This window comes from Urocitellus parryii, chromosome 5, assembly GCF_045843805.1.
Source record: "Urocitellus parryii isolate mUroPar1 chromosome 5, mUroPar1.hap1, whole genome shotgun sequence".
NCBI classification, from domain to species: domain Eukaryota; kingdom Metazoa; phylum Chordata; class Mammalia; order Rodentia; family Sciuridae; genus Urocitellus; species Urocitellus parryii.
In genome coordinates, this window is record NC_135535.1 from 28,413,186 (window position 1) to 28,436,276 (window position 23,091).

The following is a 23,091-nucleotide window of genomic DNA, read 5'->3' on the forward strand; positions in this document are numbered from 1 at the left end:
GTACTTATACATTAATTAATCTATCTATTTACAAATTCATCAGTTATCTAAAAATTCAAGAAACACATTTTTAAACATTGTTTGCTAGTCTCTGTGATGAGTGCTTGGAATCCACCCAGGAATAAAGCATAATTCAGGTTCTATTTTTGATGAATTCTAAGTTGAGGTTTTGATTGAAAGGTTGAAATAAGTGTATGTGCCAGTCCTTACAGGATCTATTCATGGTGATACTATACCAAATTTAAGAAATTGTATTTGACTTGAATAGACATTTCTCAGAGAAAGAGAGAAAGATAGATCTACATAGATATAGAAATACTATATATATATATATATATATATATATATATATATATATATAGAGAGAGAGAGAGAGAGAGAGAGAGAGATACAAATATCCAGCAGATATATAAAAAGACAATCAGCATCACTAGGCACAGAGAAATGCAAATCAAAACTACAATGAGATGTCACCTCACACCTACCAGAGTAGGGCTATTATCAAAACAACAACAACAATAACAACAACAAAAATACAACAGTTATTAGCAAGGATGTGGAGAGATTGAAATCCTAATACACTGTTGGAAGAAATGCAAAAGTATGCAAACATTATGGCAAACAGAGTAGACATTCCTCAAAAATTAAAAACAGAACTATTATGTTTCAGTAATTTCTGAATTTTTATTCAAAATAGCTGAAATCAAGATCTCTAAGAGAGTTTACCTCTCCTGTGATCATTGTAGCCCTATTCAAAATAGTCAAGATGTGAAGATGACATGAATATCCATGGACAGATAAATGGATAAGAAAATGTGGTATACACATACAATGAAATATTATTCTTCCTTAAAAATAAGGAAATTCTGCAATGAGTCATGACATGGATGAACCTTGAGGACTTTATGACATAAGTCAGCTACAGAAAGACAAATACTACATGACTCAATTTATATTAGGTATCTAGCATAGTCAAAATCATACAACGGATGGATTGGTTGGCAGTTTTCAGAGTGTAGGGGAAATAGCAAATCATAATCAACAGGCATGAAGTTTCAATTAAGCATGAAGAATAAGTTCTAGGGATCTGTTATACAACATGGTACCCATGGTCAGCTCTAATGTCTGGTACACTTAAAAATTTAAGGAAATAAAATTTATGTTAAGTGTCCTTACCATAATAAATTCAAATTAATAAAATAAAAAAGAAAAAGAGAAATTGCCTTTGTAACCCATGATACATATCATATATCCCTTGTCTTTTTTAAAAACTGTCTTACCCTATATAGTATTAACTGAAATATAATGAAAACTGTTATATCAGTTATTTCCTAAGTGATGAGAAAAATTCTCTACATAGAAGTTAAGCCTACTCCACCCATTTGAAAGAGATTATTGAACATGGTATTTAGCTGAATGGAGTGAAAAATGAGAGCACATGATTCTGCATGAAAGAAAAGCAGATTTACAGATTTCTCTGTGCTCAAAACAGTTTGAGTTTTGTAATCCAAGCTCTCCCAGATGTTCTCAGGGCAATCAAGTGAAAAATAAGGATATGAGGCAATGAAAGAACTATATTTCCTGGGGATTTGTTTCTTTATAACAAAATTCCTTTAAAGTAGTTGATCAAAATCACTCAAGAACTGAAAATGTTTAGCATGGCTTCTAAAACCTCAGGCTTAGTGCTCTCCTTTTGGGAATTAACAAAGCTGCAGACCATTGTGGTTTGCGTCTTTTTTATAATGTCAGATTGCCAATTGGCATAGGTTGGGGTAAGAGAGGGCAATAAAGAATGTGGTTAGAATGATATAGTGGGATGGAAGGTTGGAAGCTACTAATAGAGCTCATACTTGAGGTCATTTTTAAAGATATTCTTGTAACTGTTGAGAGATAGGGGTGTAGGCTCATTCTGCATGTAGTTATCCAATTTCCCCAGCACCATTTATTGAAAAGCCTGTTCTTTCTCCAATGTATATTCTTAACAGGTTTGTTTGAAAATTGGTCGGCGGCAGATACATGGATTTACTTCTAGGTTTTCTAGTTGGGAATTTTAATCAGTGGTTATGTGCCCCCTAGGTTCAATTCCAAGGACCAGTATCAAAAACAAAACAAAATGAAAAATATCCAAGAAAGAGCTGGGAATATAGCTGAGTGGTAGAATGTCCCTGGGTTCCATTCCTAGTAACACACACATACACACACAATGAAACAATGTGTACATGTAAATAAAACATTAATTAAAAGAGCAAAATTTATTTTTGTTTTTGAACAAACAGCACATTCTGTGGACTTTCCATAAACATCAGGAACTAATCTCTTACATAAGCCATTTCTATTATCTTCTCCAAAGTTGAGATCATACACCAGGGAGATAGGGATGGGCTTTTTATTCCACACACGCCCTTTGTTGGCTGACTAAAATATATAAGTAAATCTCTTACTCTGTTCGTTTTAGGAGCTGAAAAATGATTGTTTTTCATACCGATGAGAAGAATATACCTCTATAAAAAGTAAAGATAGAGATTACTTTAAAATATTTTGGAGTATTTTATAAAAAAAAAAAAAAAACACAGTTGGGACAGAGTTTGCTGCCAGCCAAAGAACTGTTTTTAATTAAATCCTTGTTCAACATGCTTACTGCAGGATTTTCTTATTTTTCCTGTTATATAAAGATGTACTGATTCAGCAATTATTGAACGCTGGACACATTGTAAAACTTTCTTCTGAGATTACTTAGCCAACAAAATCAGCTGTGATTCATTAGATAATAATATTATCAGGGGCAATGTTCCCTATGTTATCCTTTAGTAATAGGCCTTTGGTGACTCTGGAACGTGAAAGCCCCAAATAAGAAAAGAAGCTTCTCATTTTACATATTATAGAAATCTTTGTAGTGAAATGGTAAAAAATATATTTGTATATGAAAGGCCAATGGGTCTATTAAATGGTGTAAAAGTTAGGTAAACCAGCTTCCATTCACAACTTTGTTAATCATTGCTTAATGATATACCCAAGAAAAGCTTCTATTACTCAATCCTTAGCACAAAAATTGAAGTCAACTATGTCTACTGAGAAGTGCTATTCAATTTTCATACGATGTGTGCATGTTATAGAATTACACAACAATTTATTCTTAATGGGAATCACAAAGAACTATTTTTCAGCATCCTCTTAGACTCTTAGAGACTTTCATTTTTCCCACTGCCAAAGTTTGCTACTTCTTCTAACTCCAAATTTGTGCAAGAGACTTTGTCACTAGTTATGTGGAATATATAAAATTTAATTTATATTATCATTGTACTTTCTGAAAAAGGATATTTGCAATAGTGAAAGAATAAATTCAAGATTACATTACCAGGTTTTCTAACTTTGAAGTAAGTACACCAGTATCTACATAATCCTCATTAAATAACAAAACCACTATTAAAGTTAGAAAATTAAAAAAAAATTCTCAGAAATTTCTAGAATTTCTAGGCAGAAAATCTGCAGAAATATACAAGAAGTGAACAAGGTAATCCATTATAATAGTAAATTTACCATTTATAGAATGCTCCATCCAAAACCAATTAAATACATATTTTTTAAATACCCTTAAAATATTCACCAAGGTAGAGCAAGTACTGAGACATAAAGTTTAAAAGAATTCACATGATAAAGAGTATGTTCCCTGACTATAATGGAATTGAGCTAAAAAATAATAACAGGTATATAACAAGACAATATCTGTACACCAGAAAATTAAACAATGCACTTCTTAATAATTCAGGGTTGACATAGGAAGTCTCAGAGTAAATTAAAATTCATAGATCCAAATGGGATTGAAAAGGTAACATATAAAAATATGTAGGTTCTATCTAAAACTGTTTTAAGAGGGACAGATATTATATGAAAGTTTTGTGTTAAAAAAAGTCAGAGGTCTTAAATCAATAATCTAATGTTTAACTTCATAAAATGAAAATTAAAAGTCCACAGTAAAATAAGGACAAAGCCAGCAAAGAATGGAGTAATAAGGACAAGAGCGGAAATCAATGTGATCCAATTCTGTTCTCCACCTTAGAAACTGTTCCCTTATCCTCAATCAATAAATAGCATTGGATAGTCCTTGATCCCAAAGAAAGGAAAGAAATTTGGAGAAAAATCAGTGAAACAAAAACTAGTTGTTTGGAAAAATATAGTTAATGAATCTTCAGCAGAAGTAACAGAAATAAATAAAAGAGAAGATATGAGGTATAAATATTAGAAATGAAAAACATGTAACTATGGTTCTTGCAACTCTTCAAAAGATAAGAAAGAAATACAGTGAAAAGGCTATGTTCATGAATTTAACATACACTAAAGGAACAATTCATTTAATGCCATAACTATAAAAATTAAAGTAACATACATAATTTGACTAGTCCTACAATCATTAAACAAATCAAATCAATAATTAAAAGACTTCCAAATTTAAAATCTCCATACATAGATGATTTCATTGGAGAATTCTGTCTGAATACAAATTTCACATAATATCTTTTAGAAAAAGAAAAGGAGAAAAAATTTCACTGATATCAAAAGACAGTGGAAAAAAAGAAAGCTATAAAACTATATCCCTTTGAGTCTGTGTATATGTGTGAGTGTGTATATACACATATTTGTATGTGTGTGTATATTATACAAATATATTTGTATATATAATACTTTTATATATGTATATATACATACAATGTATATGTATAAATATTATATATAAATATGTATAATTCCTACGTAAACTAATCCCACAATGTATAAAAAAATTTTATGACTAAATGAGATGTATTTGATACAGAATGCTGATTCAAAATTCAAAAATCAATCAATATAATATAATATATCAACAAGCTAAAGACAAAATGTATACAATTGATCAATTAAAACAGAAAAACTTGAAAAGAATCCAATACCCATTCAACATAAAATCTTTCAGTAATAGGATTACAGAATAATAACCTCATGATAGCAAATATCATATAATAAAACCATTTATAGTTATCAATAGCTAACAATATGAATTGGGAAAAGTTGAAAGCTTTATTTCAAGAAATAAGAAAATATTGCCTACTTTCACTACTTTTATTAAACGCAGTGCTTGAGGTGTTATCCAGAGCTATCAGGCAAGAAAAACAAATAAAGGACATCTAAATAGGAAAAGAAGAATTTGAATAATCATAATTTGCATATAACATGGCCTTATATATATAGAAGATCCCAAACAATACATCAAAATCTTATGATAAATGAAATTAGCAGTGTTAAATGATACAAAATTGACATAAAAATCAAAAGTGAATTTTCTGAAATAGAAATTGAGAAAGTAATGCTAGTCACAATAGCTACAAAAATATAAAATACCTAAGAATAAATTTAAGCAAAGTGGTAAAATTTAGATTTCTCATTTAAATTATAAAACATTAATGAAAGAGGACACACAAAAATGGAAACAACTTCCTCGCATATCAACAATTAAAATAATTGACAATATTAAAATGTTAGCAGTACTTAAAGTACTACAAATTTAATATAATTCCTATCAAAATGCCAATGATATGTTTCAAAACAAAAAAGAAACTGGAAAAAATGGTACTACAACCCCAAATACCCAAAGCCAATTTAAGCAAAAAGAAGAAAGCAAAGACATTATGCTACCTCTCTTCAGAATATACTAACAAACCAAAGCAATCAAAAGAACATAATAGTGGCATAAATACAGACACAACAACCAATGGAACTAGAAATTGAAACCCAGATATAAATCCATGCATCTACAATCAATTGATTTTTCCTAAGCTGTCAAGATTAGGCATTGGAAAAAGAATAGTCTTTCTAATAGATGTGCTGAGAATATTGGTTAGCTGCATGCAAAATAATGAAACTGCACCTCTATCTCTCACCAATTACAAAAATCAACACAAAATGGTTTAAAGATTAAATATAAAACTTGTAACTATGAAATCCTTCAAAGATAATATCAGGGAAATTCCTAAGATCATCAGTATGAACAATGATTTTCTTTTCATATGTTACCCTAAAAGCACAGGAAACAAAAGCCGAAATATAAAAATGAGATTGCAGCAAACTAAACACCTTTGGAATAGTAAAGGAAACAACCAATAGAGTGAAGATAATCAATGGAATTAAAGAAAATTTTTGCAAACTATACATCTGACAAGACACTTCTATCTATAATATATAAGGAGTATGAAAGCTCAATAGTAAAAATAGAATTACCCAACTAAAAAGTAAGCAAAAGACCTTAATAGATATTTCTTAAATGAAGACACTTCCCCCTTGCACAAAAATCAACTTAAAGTGGATCAAAGACTTAGGCACTAGAACAGAGACCCTGCACCTAATACAAGAAAAATCCCCAAATTTTCATTCACCATTTTGGCTTGGAACTGACTTCCTTAATAAGATTCCTAAAGCACAGTAAGTAAAATCAAGAATCAATAAATGGAATGGATTCAAACTAAAAATCTTCTTCTCAGTAAAGGAAACAATCAATAACATGAAGAGAGAGCCTAAGGAATGGAGAAAATCTTTACAATATGCACCTCAGAGCATTAATCTCCAGTATATATAAAGAACTCAAAATATTTAATACCAAGAAAACAACCCAATCAATAAGTAGACTAAGGAAATAAACAGACACTTCACAGAAGAAGAAATATAATTGATCAACAAATATACAAGAAAATTTTCAACATCTCTAGTAATTAGAGAAATGCAAATTAAAACTTCTCTAAGAGTTTTTTCTCATTCCAGTCAGAATTCCAGTTATTAAGAATACAAGCAACCATAAATGTTGACGAGAATGTGGGGCAAAAGGTACAATCATACATTGCTGGTGGGACTGCAAAGTGATACAACCATTATGTAAAGAGTATGGAACTTCCTCAGAAAACTTAGAATGGAACCACGATTTGATGCAACTATCCACTCCTCAGTTTATACCCAAAGGACTTAAAATTGGCATACTACAGTGACACGGCCACGTCAATGTTTATATAACAGCTCAACTCACAATAGCTAAACTATGGGACGAACCTACATGCCTTTCAACAGAAGAATGGATAAAGAAAATGTGGCATATATACATAATGGGATATGTCTTAGCCTTAAAGATGAATGAAACTATGGCATTTGCCAGTAAATGGATGGAGCTAGAGAATACCACGCTAAGCAAAATAAGCCAATCCCCAAAACCAAACCCTGAATGTTTTCTCTGATATGCAGATTCTAATTTATAATAAGGGGTAGGGAGATATGAAACAATAGAGATACTTTGGATTGGACAAAGTGAAGGGAGTAAAGGGAGGGGAGTGGGTAGGGGATAGGAAGGATAGTAGAATGAATCAGACATTATTATCCTATGTTCATATATGATTACACAACTGGTTTGATTCTACATTATGTACAATCAGAAGAATGAGAAGTTATACTCCATTTATTGGTGTCAAAATGTGTTCTACTGGCATGTATCTCTAATTAGAACAAATTTTAAAATACCTAAAATATACACACACAAAAAATGTAGAAATGTCAACCAGATATACAGAAAAATGTATTCCAACATCATTAAACTTGAGGTAAATGCAAATTAAAACCAGGATGAGATGTTACCTTATTAGCTACTATCAAAAAAGACAAAAAAAAACAACACCAAAAAAAAAAAATACTGGAGGAGAACTGGATTGCTGAGAGCCATTGCCAAGTAGGAATGACGCATCGAAATTTCCTTGCCAGCGTACCCCATGTTGCTTAGAGGAAGGACTCTGGAAATGGACTTGCCTTGACATTCGCTGTGACATTGCATGTATGTTTGAGAAAGATGACCCTGCTCAAGGACCAGGGTGGATCCAGGTTTAGGGAGGATCCTACTGGATTAGGGCAGATCCAGGTTTAGGGTGTATCCTGCAGGTTTTAGGGAGTATCCCACTCCTTGGGTTTAGGGCGTTCTCGGTTTAGGACAATCTGGGTTTAGGGCGGTTCCAGGTTTAAGGTTATTCCTGCTGGAAATAGGGGTATCCTGCTGCCTGAGTTCCTGTTGAGTTCTCCTGGGATTCAGAAAGTATTTGGGATTCAAAGTCTGGTGGAGTATGTGAATTTGGCGGGCAGAACTTGAATTTCCCCAGAATGTGTTTGTAGAGTGCCGGTGTGAGTTCGGGAATAAAGAATTGCTGTTTGAATCTACAAAGCTGTGAGTGGCTCGTGATCTTGTGCCCAGCCAGACTGCGGCACTGGATAAAAGAAAATTATTTTGCACTGTGGGTAGGAGTGTAAATTAGTACACCCATTATGAAAAATAGTAGGAAGTTTCCTCTATAAACTAAACATAGCACTACCATATGATCCAGCTCTCCCACCACTTGGTATATACAAAAAGGGAATGAAATCTGTATGTTTAAAAGACATCTGTACAGGCATGTTTATTGTGGCACTATCTCAATATCCAAACTACGGAATAATCTATGTGTTCACACATAGATAAATGAATAAAAAGATGCATATACACTGTATACTATTCAGCCATAAATAGAATCCAATCTTGTAATTTTCAATGACATGGATAGAACTGGAGATCAGGATGTTAAGTGAAATAAGCCAGACATAGAAAGACTAGTTCCATATGCTCTTATTCATATTTGGAATCTAAAACAGTTGATCTCACTTAAGTTAGAATATAATGGTGGTAAGAATATGTGGTGGGCAGGATGAGTACAATGCATGAAGAAATGGGGAAAAGATAGTCAATAGATACTAAGTTACAGTTAAATAGCAGCAAGGAAAAAAAGTGTGCTATTGAAGAGTATGATAATTACAGATAGCACTCATGTACTGTGCATTTTGAAAAGCTAGAAGAAAGCATCTAGAAAGTTTTTACCATAAATAAATGATAAATATTTGAAGAAAAAAACATACATTGAACCTGATTTAAACATTTCACAATTATACATTTATTAAAACATAATAGTACACTATTCATGTACCAATTAAAATAAAATTAGTGAAAAAGGCAAGCCATATAATTGGATTAATTTAAGCAGAGACATTTGAAAGAATCCAAATCCTATTCAAGATGAAAATACTGAGCAAGTTAAGATTAAAGGAGATTTATGTCATGATAACAAACATCTAAAAGAAAGTTCTATGGCTAACATCATGTAATAGTCAAAGACTAATAAAAGTATTGACCCTAAGATCAGAAAAATCTCAAAGACATGTATTATCATTTCTTTTATTTAACACAGTACTAGAAGATCTGGCCACTATAATGAGGAAAAAAATAAGTAAATAAATAAAATAAAATAATAATATTATAGGCATATAGATTGGAGCATCAGAAATAAAATTTTACCTTTTTACAAACATGATTTGTCCATGAAGAAAATCCTAAGATATGTATAAAGAGGTTCCTACAACTATGAAGGTAGATAAGTAGATGCAAAAGACAATAATTTGAATTCCTTCCAAATATAATGAAACTTATGTTTAAGCTAAAGAAAACATATAAGGAGCCTCTATGCTTAAGGTTCCAAAATACTATTGCAAGAAACCAGAGAAGACCTGCATTAATGAAGATACACATTGTGCCCATGAACTGGAAGACTCCAGATGTAAAATCACCCTCAAATTGATCTATGTTTAGTGAAAATCTCATCAAGATTTCTGCAAACATAGTTAAGTATCTTCTAAAATTTATATGGAAACATACAAAACCAAAAGTTGATATATCCATGTTAACCAAGAAGGGTACTAGGGAAGGAACTATTCTGATATTGAGGCTTATTTTCTTGCTACAGTAAAGAAGACAGTGAATAATGGCTTATAGATATAAACATAAGTCAATGGGAAAGAACAGAAAGTCCATAAATAAACTCACACAAATACTAAACAGACTTTTCACAGAGGTTTAGAAGCTATTTGATGGATGGAGGATAGCATTTGAAACAACTACTGCAACTCTATACCCATAAGCAAAAACAAGCCTTGACTTCAACTTCACATTTTATTTATAAACAAAGTCAAAATAAATCACAGATTTAAATGTAAAAGTTTGGTAAATTTGATGTCATCAAAAATACTAACTTTGTGAAAGACCTATTGTGAGGATCAAAAGGTAAACCACAGATCTAGAGAAAACATCTACAAACTAATATCTAAGGACTAATGTCTACAACTTATAATGAACTTTCAAAGCTCAGCATCCAAAATAAAATAATTCAATTAGAAAATGGGCAAAAAAACAGAGCTGAAATTTCACTGATGAGGCTATAGAAATTGCAAAAACATAGGTGAAAATATATTCAATATCATTACATATCAAACACATCCAAATTAAAACTATCTTTAGACATTACTACAAAAAATATCAGAATTGCAAAACTAAAAAAAAAAAAAAAAGATTAATGACAATACCAAATGCTGGAGAAAAGGCAGAGAAACTTGATCCATTATAAATTGCTGGAGTGTGAAATGATTTAGCTTTTCTGGAAAAGTCTATTGGTTTCTTTAAACTTAAGGAAAGTCATTTTATATGAGGTCACTTTACGACCCAGGAATTGAATTCTTGGGAGTATATCCTAAAGAAATGAGAAGTAATATTCACACACAAGGAAAATCTGTACAGAAAGATTTATAGTAGTTTTATTCATAATAGTCAAAACATAAAAGACAATTCAGATGTTTTGCAATGAGTGAATGGTCACAAATTGATGCATTTATGCCATGGAACACACACTATTCGGCAATAGAGATAAACAAATTACATTACTGATAAGCATAATGACTCAGATAAGTATCAATTTATCAGAAGCCAATGCAAAAAATGTTACATATTGTATGATTCCATTTATGTAGCATTCTTGAATGGACAAAATTATAGATACAGAGAAAAGATTACTGGTTGCCAGATGTTGTGGATGGAAGGGCAGGTAGAAGAAGGCAGATGTTGTTAGGAAAGTACAACCGGAAATATGCTAACAATAAAAATTTATAAATAAATTAGGGGCTGAGGTTGTGGCTCAGAATGTTTGCCTAGCATGTGTGAGGCACTGGGTTTAATCCTCAGCACCACATAAAAATAAGTAAATAAATAAATTAAATAAAGGTGTTGTGTCCATCTACAACTATATTATATATATATATATATATATATATATATATATATATATATATATATATAAATAATATTTGTCTACAGTTTTTTTACAAAAGTGAAAGAAAAATTAAAAAGGATTTTTTAATACAATCATTTTCACAATTTTATTCTTTAAACTGATAAATAATAATTGTCATATTTATGCGAGCAATTCTTAAAATTATTGCTGAGGTAACAAAAGAAATAAAGAAACAAGAGATCCTATATGGCATCAGGAGGACTTCAAATTAATGTAAAACAATAAATATCAATGCACTCATTAATGGAAAATGCATATTCAATGATAAATAAACACGTACTCCCCTTGCAAGGAAAAAAAAAAAACTTTAGATGTGATAGTGATACTCATATTTTCATAAAGTATCAACCAGCAGTTCTTATTCTTGGAAATTTCCATGTGGTTATGTAACAACTGTCAATACATGCCAGTAGAGTTTGCCATAAAACTCAGTCCAATCTTGGCATCACAATTTCACAGGATTATAAAACATTTCAGAGTATTTAAAGAAATTTCAGAACATGATTAAAGAGTTGGAGGAAAACTCTAACTGAAAGCTAAGTTGTAGCATAGTTTGATGTAGAACAGAGAATGACACAAGGAAAGATCAAGTTTACTAGTAGGTTATTAACTAAAGACAGTAATTGGTGATTGTCTGACTATACAGAGAATGAAGCAAGGTGTCATCCATTTACTTATCCACCTGAAAAAATTTTAGCCCAATAATAAAACTACTTTACTGAGGGCACATAAGAACTTAACATTATTTTACCCTCACATTACTAAATAGACAGTGTTGCACATTTATATAAAAGGAGACATGGTCATGAGGCCTATAGAATACCAAATGAACAAAATTACAAAAGATCTACACCAAGACACATTATAATAAAGTTGCCTAACATACAGAATAAGGGGAAAATTTTAAAGGCCACAAGAGAGAAAAATCAGATTACATATAAGGGAAGACCGATTCAGATCTCATCAGATTTTTCAACCCAGTCTCTCAAAGCAAGGAGATCCTGGAACAAAATATACTAAGCTGGAAAAGATAATAGATGACAACCAAGAATCTTATAACCACCAGAATTAAGCTTCAGATTTGATGATGAAATAAAAACCTTCCATGATAAATAATAGCTAAAATAATTTACAGCAAGAAAGCCTGCACTACAGAACATTCTTGGCAAAATATTACACAAGGAAGAAATAAAAAACAACAATAAAAATCTGCAAAGGGAAGAACTACAATAAAGGAAAAGCCAACTAAAGGAGAAACTAAGTTAGACACCAAAAATAAACAAGATTGACTGAAAATATAAATCATGTCTCAATAATAACCCTGAATGTTAATGGCCTAAATTCACCAATCAAAAGACATAGATTAAATTAATTTTTAAAAGCCCAACCATATGCTGCCTTCAAGAGAGTCATCTCATAGAAAAAGACATTCACAGGCTGAAGGTGAAAGGTTGGGATAAAATATACCATTCACATTGTCTGTATATACAAGTCCGGGGTTTCCAACCTCATATCAAATAAAATAGAATTCAAGCCAAAGTTAATCAAAAGGGAAAAAGATGGACTTTTCATACTGCTTAAGGGAATCATACATCAACAAGCCATAAGAGTTATAAATATATATGCCCCAAACAATGGAGCATCTACCTTCACCAATCAAACTCTTCTCAAATTCAAGAATCAAATAGACCAAAACACAATAATTCTGGGTGACTTTAACACACCTCTTTCACCACTGGATATATTTCATCTCACTCCAGTCAGAATGGTAATAATACAAACAACAATAAGTGTTGTTGAGGATGTGGGGAAAAAGGCACTCATACATTGCTGGTGGGACTGCAAATTGGTGCAGCCAATATGGAAAGCAGTATGGAGATTCCTTGGAAAACTTCGAGTGGAACCACCATTTGACCCAGCTATCCCACTCCTCAGTTTATACCTAAAGGACTTAAAAACAGCAGACTACAGGGACACAGCCACATCAATGTTTGTAGCAGCACAATTCACAATAGCTAAATTATGAAATCAAACCAGATGCCTGTCAGTAAATGAATGTATAGGGAAACTTTTGTATATATACACAATGTAATATTATTTAGCATTAAGAGAATAAAATCATGGCATTTGCAGGTAAACGGATGAAGCTGGAGAATATAATGCTAGGTAAATTAAGCCAATCTCAAAAAAACAAAGTTGGAATGTTTTCTTTGATATGAGGATGCTGAATCATAATGGTGATGGGGGGTGGGGAGCATGAGAGGAATGGAGGAACTTTAGATAGGGCAAAGGGGAGGGAGGAGAAGGAAGGGAGAATGGGGGTAAGAAAGATGGAATGAATTAGACATCATTACCCTAAGTACATGTATGGGGACATGAATGGTGTGAAAATACTTTGTATATAATCAGAGACTTCAAAAATTGTGCTCTGTGTGTGTAATATTAAATGAATTGTATTCCACCATCATATATAACAAATTAGAATACATAAGTAATTTAATAAAAAGCTCAGGTGTTTGTATTTTGCACAGAGCTGCAAAATAACAAACTTTTGTTCTAATTAAGAATAGCTCATCTCAATTTCAGGTTTCTAAGCAACGTACCACGTCAGAGATTGGCAAAATACAACCATGGGAAAAATCAGCCTTGGCCTGTTTTGTATCATCTAATAACTAAGAATGACTTGCATATATTTAACCATTTGAAGGCTAAAAATATCAAAAGAATGTCTCATGACAAGTAAATTTGTATTATTTGGAGTTGACAAGTTGGAACAGAGACTTTCTGGACCACAAATTTTGAAATGTTTTTTTACAGGAAAAATTTACTAACCTAAGCAGGAAAGTTCTCTATGTACTCTAAAGCTACATAAGATATTTTCAACTTTGTTCTAGTCTAGGGAGTGGGGTATTACAAACCAGGGTATACAGTAATGGATAAATTTATTGATATCTTAAAGATAGTAAAGCAAACTACACTGAATTAAGACTTTTTTTGTACCTTTAAACACTAGAAAATATGTAATAAAACTGGGATTGGAATCTGATGTTTCTCAAGCCACTCCACAATTGGAACAGTCAGCAATTCATTACATTTAAGCTGGCTAGAACATGCAATCTGGATCAATGTGTGCCCAAATCATGCAGACCACCTTTTGTTTTCTAAGGTCTAAACTGACTTAAAAAATCATAAAATTAATTGCAAGGTGATTTTTCTGAAGATATTTCGAACAAATAAATACATTTACCAGAATGTTTTTCTCAGGAGGCTGAGACAGGAGAATCATGAGTTCAAAGCCATCTTCAGCAACTTAGCAAGATCCTGAGCAACTCATTGAGACAGACACTTGTCTCTAAGTAAAATATTAAAAAGTGATGGGAATATGGCTCAGTAAACAAGCATCCCTGTGTTCAATCCTTGGTACAAAAAAAAAAGATATGCTATTAGTGTATTATATTTTCAAAATAATCTAAGGTGTCTACAGAAGAATTGAATGGAAAAAAAATAAAAGTTATAATAGTCAAGGCTCTCTTTCACAACTCACAAGGAGCTCCTAGGCTGAATAGTCACAATAATAAGGACAGTCCTTGGAAACTGCTCAAGATCTCTTCAAGAAACAGGGGGTTTGGGTAGAGATGGATGGAAGAGTAATTCCACTGTACTTTGCTTATTCTTTCCTTTATTTCTGAGATATTGTAGACTCACCTTCACATATTCCACATTTCCTAGAGGATCCTTCTGTTTAGTTTATATATGAGTGAAATTCTTTTGCAATTAGAAGATAGTGAAGGCATAGATAAATTCCTTGAGTCTTATGATCTGCCCAGATTGAGCCAGGAGGATATAGACAACTTAAACAGACCAATAACAATAGAGGAAATAGAAGAAACCATCAAAAGACTACCAACTAAGAAAAGCCCAGGACCGGATGGATATACAGCAGAGTTTTACAAAACCTTTAAAGAGGAACTAACACCAATACTTTTCAAGCTATTTCAGGAAATAGAAAAAGAGGGAGAACTTCCAAATTCGTTCTACGAGGCCAACATCACCCTGATTCTGAAACCAGACAAAGACACTTCAAAGAAAGAAAACTACAGACCAATATCTCTAATGAACCTTGATGCAAAAATCCTCAATAAAATTCTGGCGAATCGGATTCAAATACATATCAAAAAAATTATACACCATGATCAAGTAGGATTCATCCCTGGTATGCAAGGTGGGTTCAATATACGGAAATCAATAAATGTTATCCACCACATCAATAGACTTAAAAATAAGAACCATATGATCATCTCGATAGATGCAGAAAAAGCTTTCGACAAAGTACAGCATCCCTTTATGTTCAAAACTCTAGAAAAATTAGGGATAACTGGATCATACCTCAACATTGTAAAAGCAATCTATGATAAGCCACAGGCCAGCATCATTCTGAATGGAGAAGAATTGAAGGCATTCCCTCTAAGATCTGGTACAAGACAGGAATGCCCTCTCTCACCACTTCTGTTCAACATAGTCCTCGAAACACTGGCCAGAGCAATTAGGCAGACGAAAGAAATTAAAGGCATAAAAATAGGAAAAGAAGAACTTAAATTATCACTATTTGCAGATGATATGATTCTATACCTAGCAGACCCAAAAGGGTCTACAAAGAAGCTATTAGAGCTAATAAATGAATTCAGCAAAGTGGCAGGATATAAGATCAACACGCATAAATCAAAGGCATTCCTGTATATCAGCGACAAATCCTCTGAAAGGGAAATGAGGACAACTACTCCATTCACAATATCCCCCCAAAAAATAAAATACTTGGGAATCAACCTAACAAAAGAGGTGAAAGATTTATACAATGAAAATTACAGAACCCTAAAGAAAGACATAGAAGAAGACCTTAGAAGATGGAAAAATATACCCTGCTCATGGATAGGCAGAACTAACATCATCAAAATGGCGATATTACCAAAAGTCCTATATAAGTTCAATGCAATGCCAATCAAAATCCCAACAGCATATCTTGTAGAAATTGATAAAAGAATCATGAAATTCATATGGAATAATAAAAGACCCAGAATAGCAAAAACAATACTAAGCAGGAAGTGTGAATCAGGCGGTATAGCGATACCAGACTTCAAACTATACTACAGAGCAATAGTAACAAAAACAGCATGGTACTGGTACCAAAACAGGCGGGTGGACCAATGGTACAGAATAGAGGACACAGTAACCAATCCACAAAACTACAACTATCTTATTTTTGATAAAGGGGCTAAAAGCATGCAATGGAGGAAGGATAGCATCTTCAACAAATGGTGCTGGGAAAACTGGAAATCCATTTGCACCAAAATGAATCTGAATCCCTATCTCTTGCCGTGCACAAAAGTTAACTCAAAATGGATCAAGGAGCTTGATATTAAATCAGAGACATGGCATCTGATAGAAGAAAAAGTTGGTTATGATCTACACGCTGTGGGATCGGGCTCCAAATTCCTCAATAGGACACCCATAGCGCTAGAGTTAACAAATAGAATCAACAAATGGGACTTACTCAAACTAAAAAGTTTTTTCTCAGCAAAAGAAACAATAAGAGAGATAAACAGGGAGCCTACATCCTGGGAACAAATCTTTACTCCACACACTTCAGATAGAGCCCTAATAACCAGAATATACAAAGAACTCAAAAAATTAGACAATAAGATAACAAATAACCCAATCAATAAATGGGCCAAGGACCTGAACAGACACTTCTCAGAGGAGGACATACAATCAATCAACAAGTACATGAAAAAATGCTCACCATCGCTAGCAGTCAGAGAAATGCAAATCAAAACTACCCTAAGATACCATCTCACTCCAGTAAGACTGGCAGCCATTAGGAAGTCAAACAACAATAAGTGCTGGAGAGGATGCGGGGAAAAGGGCACTCTTGTTCATTGCTGGTGGGACTGCAAATTGGTGCAGCCAATTTGGAAAGCAGTATGGAGATTTTTTGGAAAGCTGGGAATGGAACCACCATTTGACCCAGCTATTCCCCTTCTCGGTCTATTCCCTAAAGCCCTAACAAGAGCATGCTACAGGGACACTGCTACATCGATGTTCATAGCAGCTCAATTCACGATAGCAAGACTGTGGAACCAGCCTAGATGCCCTTCAATAGATGAATGGATAAAAAAAATGTGGCATTTATATACTATGGAGTATTACTCTGCATTAAAAAATGAAGATTCCCATTCTTATTAACCAAACTGGTCTTTAAGAAGCGCAGTATTAGAGAAAGCATGTAATCTTTGAAAATATCTTGTGACTCAATCAAATATAATGGAACACTTATCCAAACAAAGATTGCCTTTCTCTTCTTTTCATTTTTTTTCTCCATTCATTACATAAAATAAACAATCTCTAACTCTTTTACATGGCCACCCTGAAACCACAAATAACTCTGGAGGCTAATAAGATAAACATGATAATAGACATTGACCTTTTAGAAAATAACTCATCCTATTTACTCAATTAAGTAGTGTCTTATTTTCATGTGGTTTTGGCTTAAATTAGTTAGGAGGCAGAAAAGAGACATTTTTAGGACAATCAGCCATTTCATTCTGGCAACACAAATGATCCCAGGTCTTCTTTTATGCAGTCAATAGAGCTAGAACTTGAGTGAGATTACTTATGGTGTAACAAGTACAGAAAGGAGATGAATTCTGATTGGGTTGGGGCTGGGAGAAGTCTTGAAATGATTCATTAGTGGCTTTAATAGTGGATGTTAAGAAATACCCAAAAAGTTCTGTTTTCTCTGTGACTAAGAGAGGATGTCTTGAGAGGTTCAGAAAAAGTTCACATTGCCCTTGAACAAATATGTTTTCCATATTCATTGCCAGAATGGAGAGAAGCAGAAGGCCAAAAATTAGTGAAAAATTCTGATCTCACTTTGTGTTTCTGGACTTCCCTAGTGTAGAAAGTACCAAAAATCATACTGGAGAGCCTCATGCTTTTTTCCCATTGTTTTTGCCAGAAGAGAAAAGTATTTCAGAAACTCTATGCTGGAGGTAACATCAGACTCCAAAATTTTCAATCTCTCCAAGCTCTCCACCACTGACACATTTTCATTTATCCATTTTAAAGAGTGAAATATTCCAAAAGAAATAAGTGGAAATCGTAGCTAACTGTAAAACAAATATTATTTATTTAGCAGTGAACATAATTTCTTTCCCCCTATAGAAATGATGACTTAAAGATATATTTCTATCTAAACTTTTAAGTATAATTCTTTCCTCTGTCATGTAAATGTCACTAATTTAAAAATTCTACTACAACATAAACTTAAAGCATGTAAATGGCACTAATTTAAAAATTTTACTACAATATAAACTTATTCGAAACAATCCATAGAAATTTAAGCTGGGAGATGTTGAAACAATTTTAATTTCTTCAATTTCTGGATTTATATTCATTCATTTGTTCATGCATTCATTCAGTCATTTATAGCAGATCCATGGACAATTTTTACCAATGTAAAACACAGGGTGCTTTGTTTGCTCTATTCCACTATCATTTTTAAAATTCTCATGACACAAAGAAAATGATGTCATTGTTATGGCTTTAGGCATAGGAGGAAAAAAAATTATACCGATTGATCTTCAAATTCTAACTTTAACACAAATTAGCTGAGAAATTGTAGCAAGTTACTTATTTATAGTTTCCTTATCATGAACATGGGATAATTATCCACACTTCTCTTTGCAGTTACAGGTATTAAATATTCTAGAGAGTGATCCTGGCATCAGGCTCATGCGATCCATAAATAGTGGCTTCCTTTCCTCTGGCTATCTCTATCATTGTTTTCACAGATTATTTTTATTCTTTGCCTTCAAGACTAATAGTAATGATAATGATTATGTCATGAGATTATATTGAGGGACTCTTTTTCTGTGCTCACAACAACTCGTAATATTGTCAGGGTCTAATAAATATTTACAGAATGAATGTCAAGTATTTTTTATTCAGAAGGGCTTACGTTGAATCTACAGCTCGAATGTTCAATGTCAAAATAACTACATGTGTTTTAGAGAGTTTACCATTTGTAATTGGACTTGAATATTCTTTTTGTTTTGTTTTCTTTTTATTTAATTTATTTAGTTTGTTTTTGTTTGTTCTAATTAATTATACATAACAGCAGAATGCATTTCAATTCATTATACACAAATGGAGCACAACTTTTCATTTCTCTGGTTGTACAAGATATAGAGCCACACCATTAGTGCAATCATATATGTACTTAGGGTAATAGTGTCCATCTCATTGCATTTTCTTTCCCACCCCTATGCCTACTCCCCTCTTCTCATTCCCCTCTGCCCAATCTAAAGCTCCTTCATTCTTCTCTTCCTTTGCCCCTTCCCCATTATGGATCAGCATCCACATATCAGAGTAAATATTTGGCCTTTGGTTTTTTGGAATTGGCTTATTTTGCTTAGCATGATACTCTCCACCTCCATCCATTTACATGAAAATGCCATAATTTTATTCTCTTTTAAAGCTAAGTAATATTTTATTGTATATACATACCACAGTTTCTTATCCATTCATCTATTGAAGAGCATCTAGATTACTTTCACAGTTTACTTATTGTTAGTTGAGCTGCTATAAACATTAATGTGGCTGTATCATTATAGTATGCTGATTTAAAATCTTTTGGGTATAGACCAATGAGTAGGGTAGCTTGGTCAAATGATGGTTTCATTCCATGTTTTATGAGGAAGCTCCATACTGCTTTCCAGAGTGGTTACACCAATTATCAGTCCCACCAACAATGTATGAGTGTACCTTTTGCTCCACATCCTCATCAAAACTTATTGTTGCATGTATTTTTGATATTGCCATTCTGACTGAAGTGAGATAAAATACTTTTGATTTGCATTTTTCTAATTGCTAGAGATGTTGAACATTTTTTCATATATTTCTTGATTGATCATATATCTTCTTTGAGAAGTGTCTGTTCAATTCCTTAGCCATTTATTGGTTAGGTTATTTGTTTTTTGGTGTTAAGGTATTTGAATTATTTGTATATCCTGGAGATTAGTGCTCTACCTGATGTGCTTCTGGTAAAGATTCTCTCCCACTCTGTATGTTCTCTCTTCCTACTATTGACTGTCTCCTTTACTGAGGAGAAGTTTTTCATTTGGATCCATCCCATTTTTTGATTCTTGATTTTAGTTCTTGTGCTTTATGAGTCTTGTTAAGGAAATCAGGTCCTAATTCAACATAATGATGATATGGGCCTATTTTTTTTCTTTCCCTAGGCACAGGATCTATGGTCTAATTCCTAGATCTTTTATCAACTTTGAGTTGAGTTTTGTGCATGGTGAGATATAGTGGCTTAATTTCATTTTGCTGCATATGGATTCCCAGTTTTCCCAGCACCATTTGTTGAAGAGGCTATCTTTTCTCTAATGTATGTTTTTGATGCCTTGTCTGGTATGAGATAACTGTATTTATGTGGGTTAGTCTCTGTGTCTTTTATTCTGTACCTTTGGTCTACATATCTATTTTGGTGCCAATACAGTACCAATTATATTACTGTAGCTCTGTAGTATAGTTTAAGTTCTGGTATTGTGATGCCCCCTGCTTCATTCTTCTTGATTAGGATTGCTTTAGTTATTAGGGGTCTCTTATTTTTCTAAATGATGTTCATGATTGCTTTTTTGAGTTCTATGAGGAATGCTACAGGGATTTTATTTGGAATTGCATTAAATCTGTATAATGCTTTTGGTAATATGGCCACTTTGACAATTAGACGGATGAAATAAATTAAAGGGTATGAATAGGAAAAGAAGAACTCAAACTATCACTATTTGCTGATGACATGTTCTACATTTAAAGGATCCAAAAAAATTCTAACAGAAAACTTCTAGAATTAATAGATGAATTCAGCAAAGTGGCAAGGATATAAAATCAATACCCATAAATCAAGTGCATTTTCATATAGCAGTGATGAATCCTCTGAAAGAGAAATTAGGAAAACTACCCTTTTGCAATAGCTTAAACAAATAAAATAAAATACTTGGGAATCAATCCATAAAATTCTTGGGAAAGAGGTAAAAGATCTCTACAACAAAAACTACATAACACTAAAAAAAGAAATTGAAGATGACCTCAGAAGATGGAAAGTTCTTCCAGGTTCTTGGATAGGAAGAATTAAAATTCTGAAAATGTCCATATTACCAAAAATGTTATACAGATTTAAATGTTGTTTTGGTGCTCAAAACCAAATCACATTATCAATAATTCATGTCTAAACTGTGTACTCCACAGGTCAATACAAGCATCTAAACTGTTCGGCAATATATACCAAATGTTCCTCACTTTTTAGAGAGACTCAGTAAATACTCATTTCATGATTGATAAAATAAACAAATGAATAAATGAAGAATTAAATATACCATGGCTATTTGTCTTTCACAGTTCATATCTGTGCAGTCTGCTATGATATTTTGTTAGAAGTTTTGCTTAATTTTTTTGTCCGCACTTTACTTTATGCTTTGGAAGTTACCTTGAAAATCCACTAGTCACTATGCTTAAGGAGATACAAAATCTGATCAATTTTTGCTAAACTATCTTTGATTGGCAAAATCTCGAGATTGATTTATCTGGCTTGATATTTATCTGCTAATGGAACTTAAGGCATGTATCAATGGAAATGTAAAATATAACAAGGATATTGTCCTTCAAAGTCAAGGTCCTAGTCCTTTAAGAAAGCAGACAACTGATCCACCCACACCTGCCTCTGCAGGGCCCAGGTGCACAGCAGGCCTGGTCCACCCCTTTCCCGGTTTGGCAGACACTTGCCAGAGCCTAGCCTCTGGTGCAAGCCATCCCCTCTGACCAGTAGGCTACAGTGGGAGATCAAGCCCAGTGGCCCAGATCCACCCACATCTGCCTGTGCTGGACCAGGTACACAGCAGGGTCAGTCCACCCCTCCCCAGGCAGAGAAGACACCCAACAGAGCCTACCATCAAGCTCAGGACTGCTCCTTCCAACCAGGAGACTACCATAGGAGATTAAGCCCAGTGGCCCACATCCACCCACTTCAACTTATGCAGGTCCCAGATCCAGGATGCAGTAGCATTCATTGAGGGACACCAGCAGAGTCTGGAATCCCAACATCAAGGTGAGGTATAGACAATCTGCATGGGTACTACAAGAATATAGGGAAGAAACTGTAATATCTCAGATCCACACTGCAAGAAAGGAAGACACATAGACAACATGAAAAAACAAGGAAGGAAAGTGCCTCAAACAAACCATACACTATAATAACAGAACCCATCGACAACGAAGTTGATGAAATGTCAAAGAAGGAGTTCAGAAGGTTCTGAACTCCTTATCTGACATTAAAATGATTAAAATGATCTGTGAACTAAAGAATGACCTAAATGAGCAAATACAAGCAAAAACTGATCACTCCAACAATGAGATAAGAGAAAAAATACAGGTAGCAAAAGATTACTTCAAGAGAGAGATAGAGACTCTGAAAAAAAAAGTCAGAAATCCTTGAAATGAAGGATACAATAAATCAAATAACAAACTTAATAGAAAGCATAATCAACAGACTAGATCACATGGAAGAAAGAATGTCAGATAATGAAAACAAAGTATACAATCTGGAAAATAAAGTTGATAATACAGTGAAGAAAGTTAGAAACCATGAACAGAACATCCAAGAATTATGGGACATCATCAAAAGACCAAATCTAAGAGTTATTGGGATAGAGGAAGGCACAGAGTTTCAAACCAAAAGAATGCACAATCTCTTCAATGAAATAATATCAGAAAATTTCCCAAGCATGAAGAACAAATTGGAAAAACAAATACAAGAGGCTTACACCACACCAAA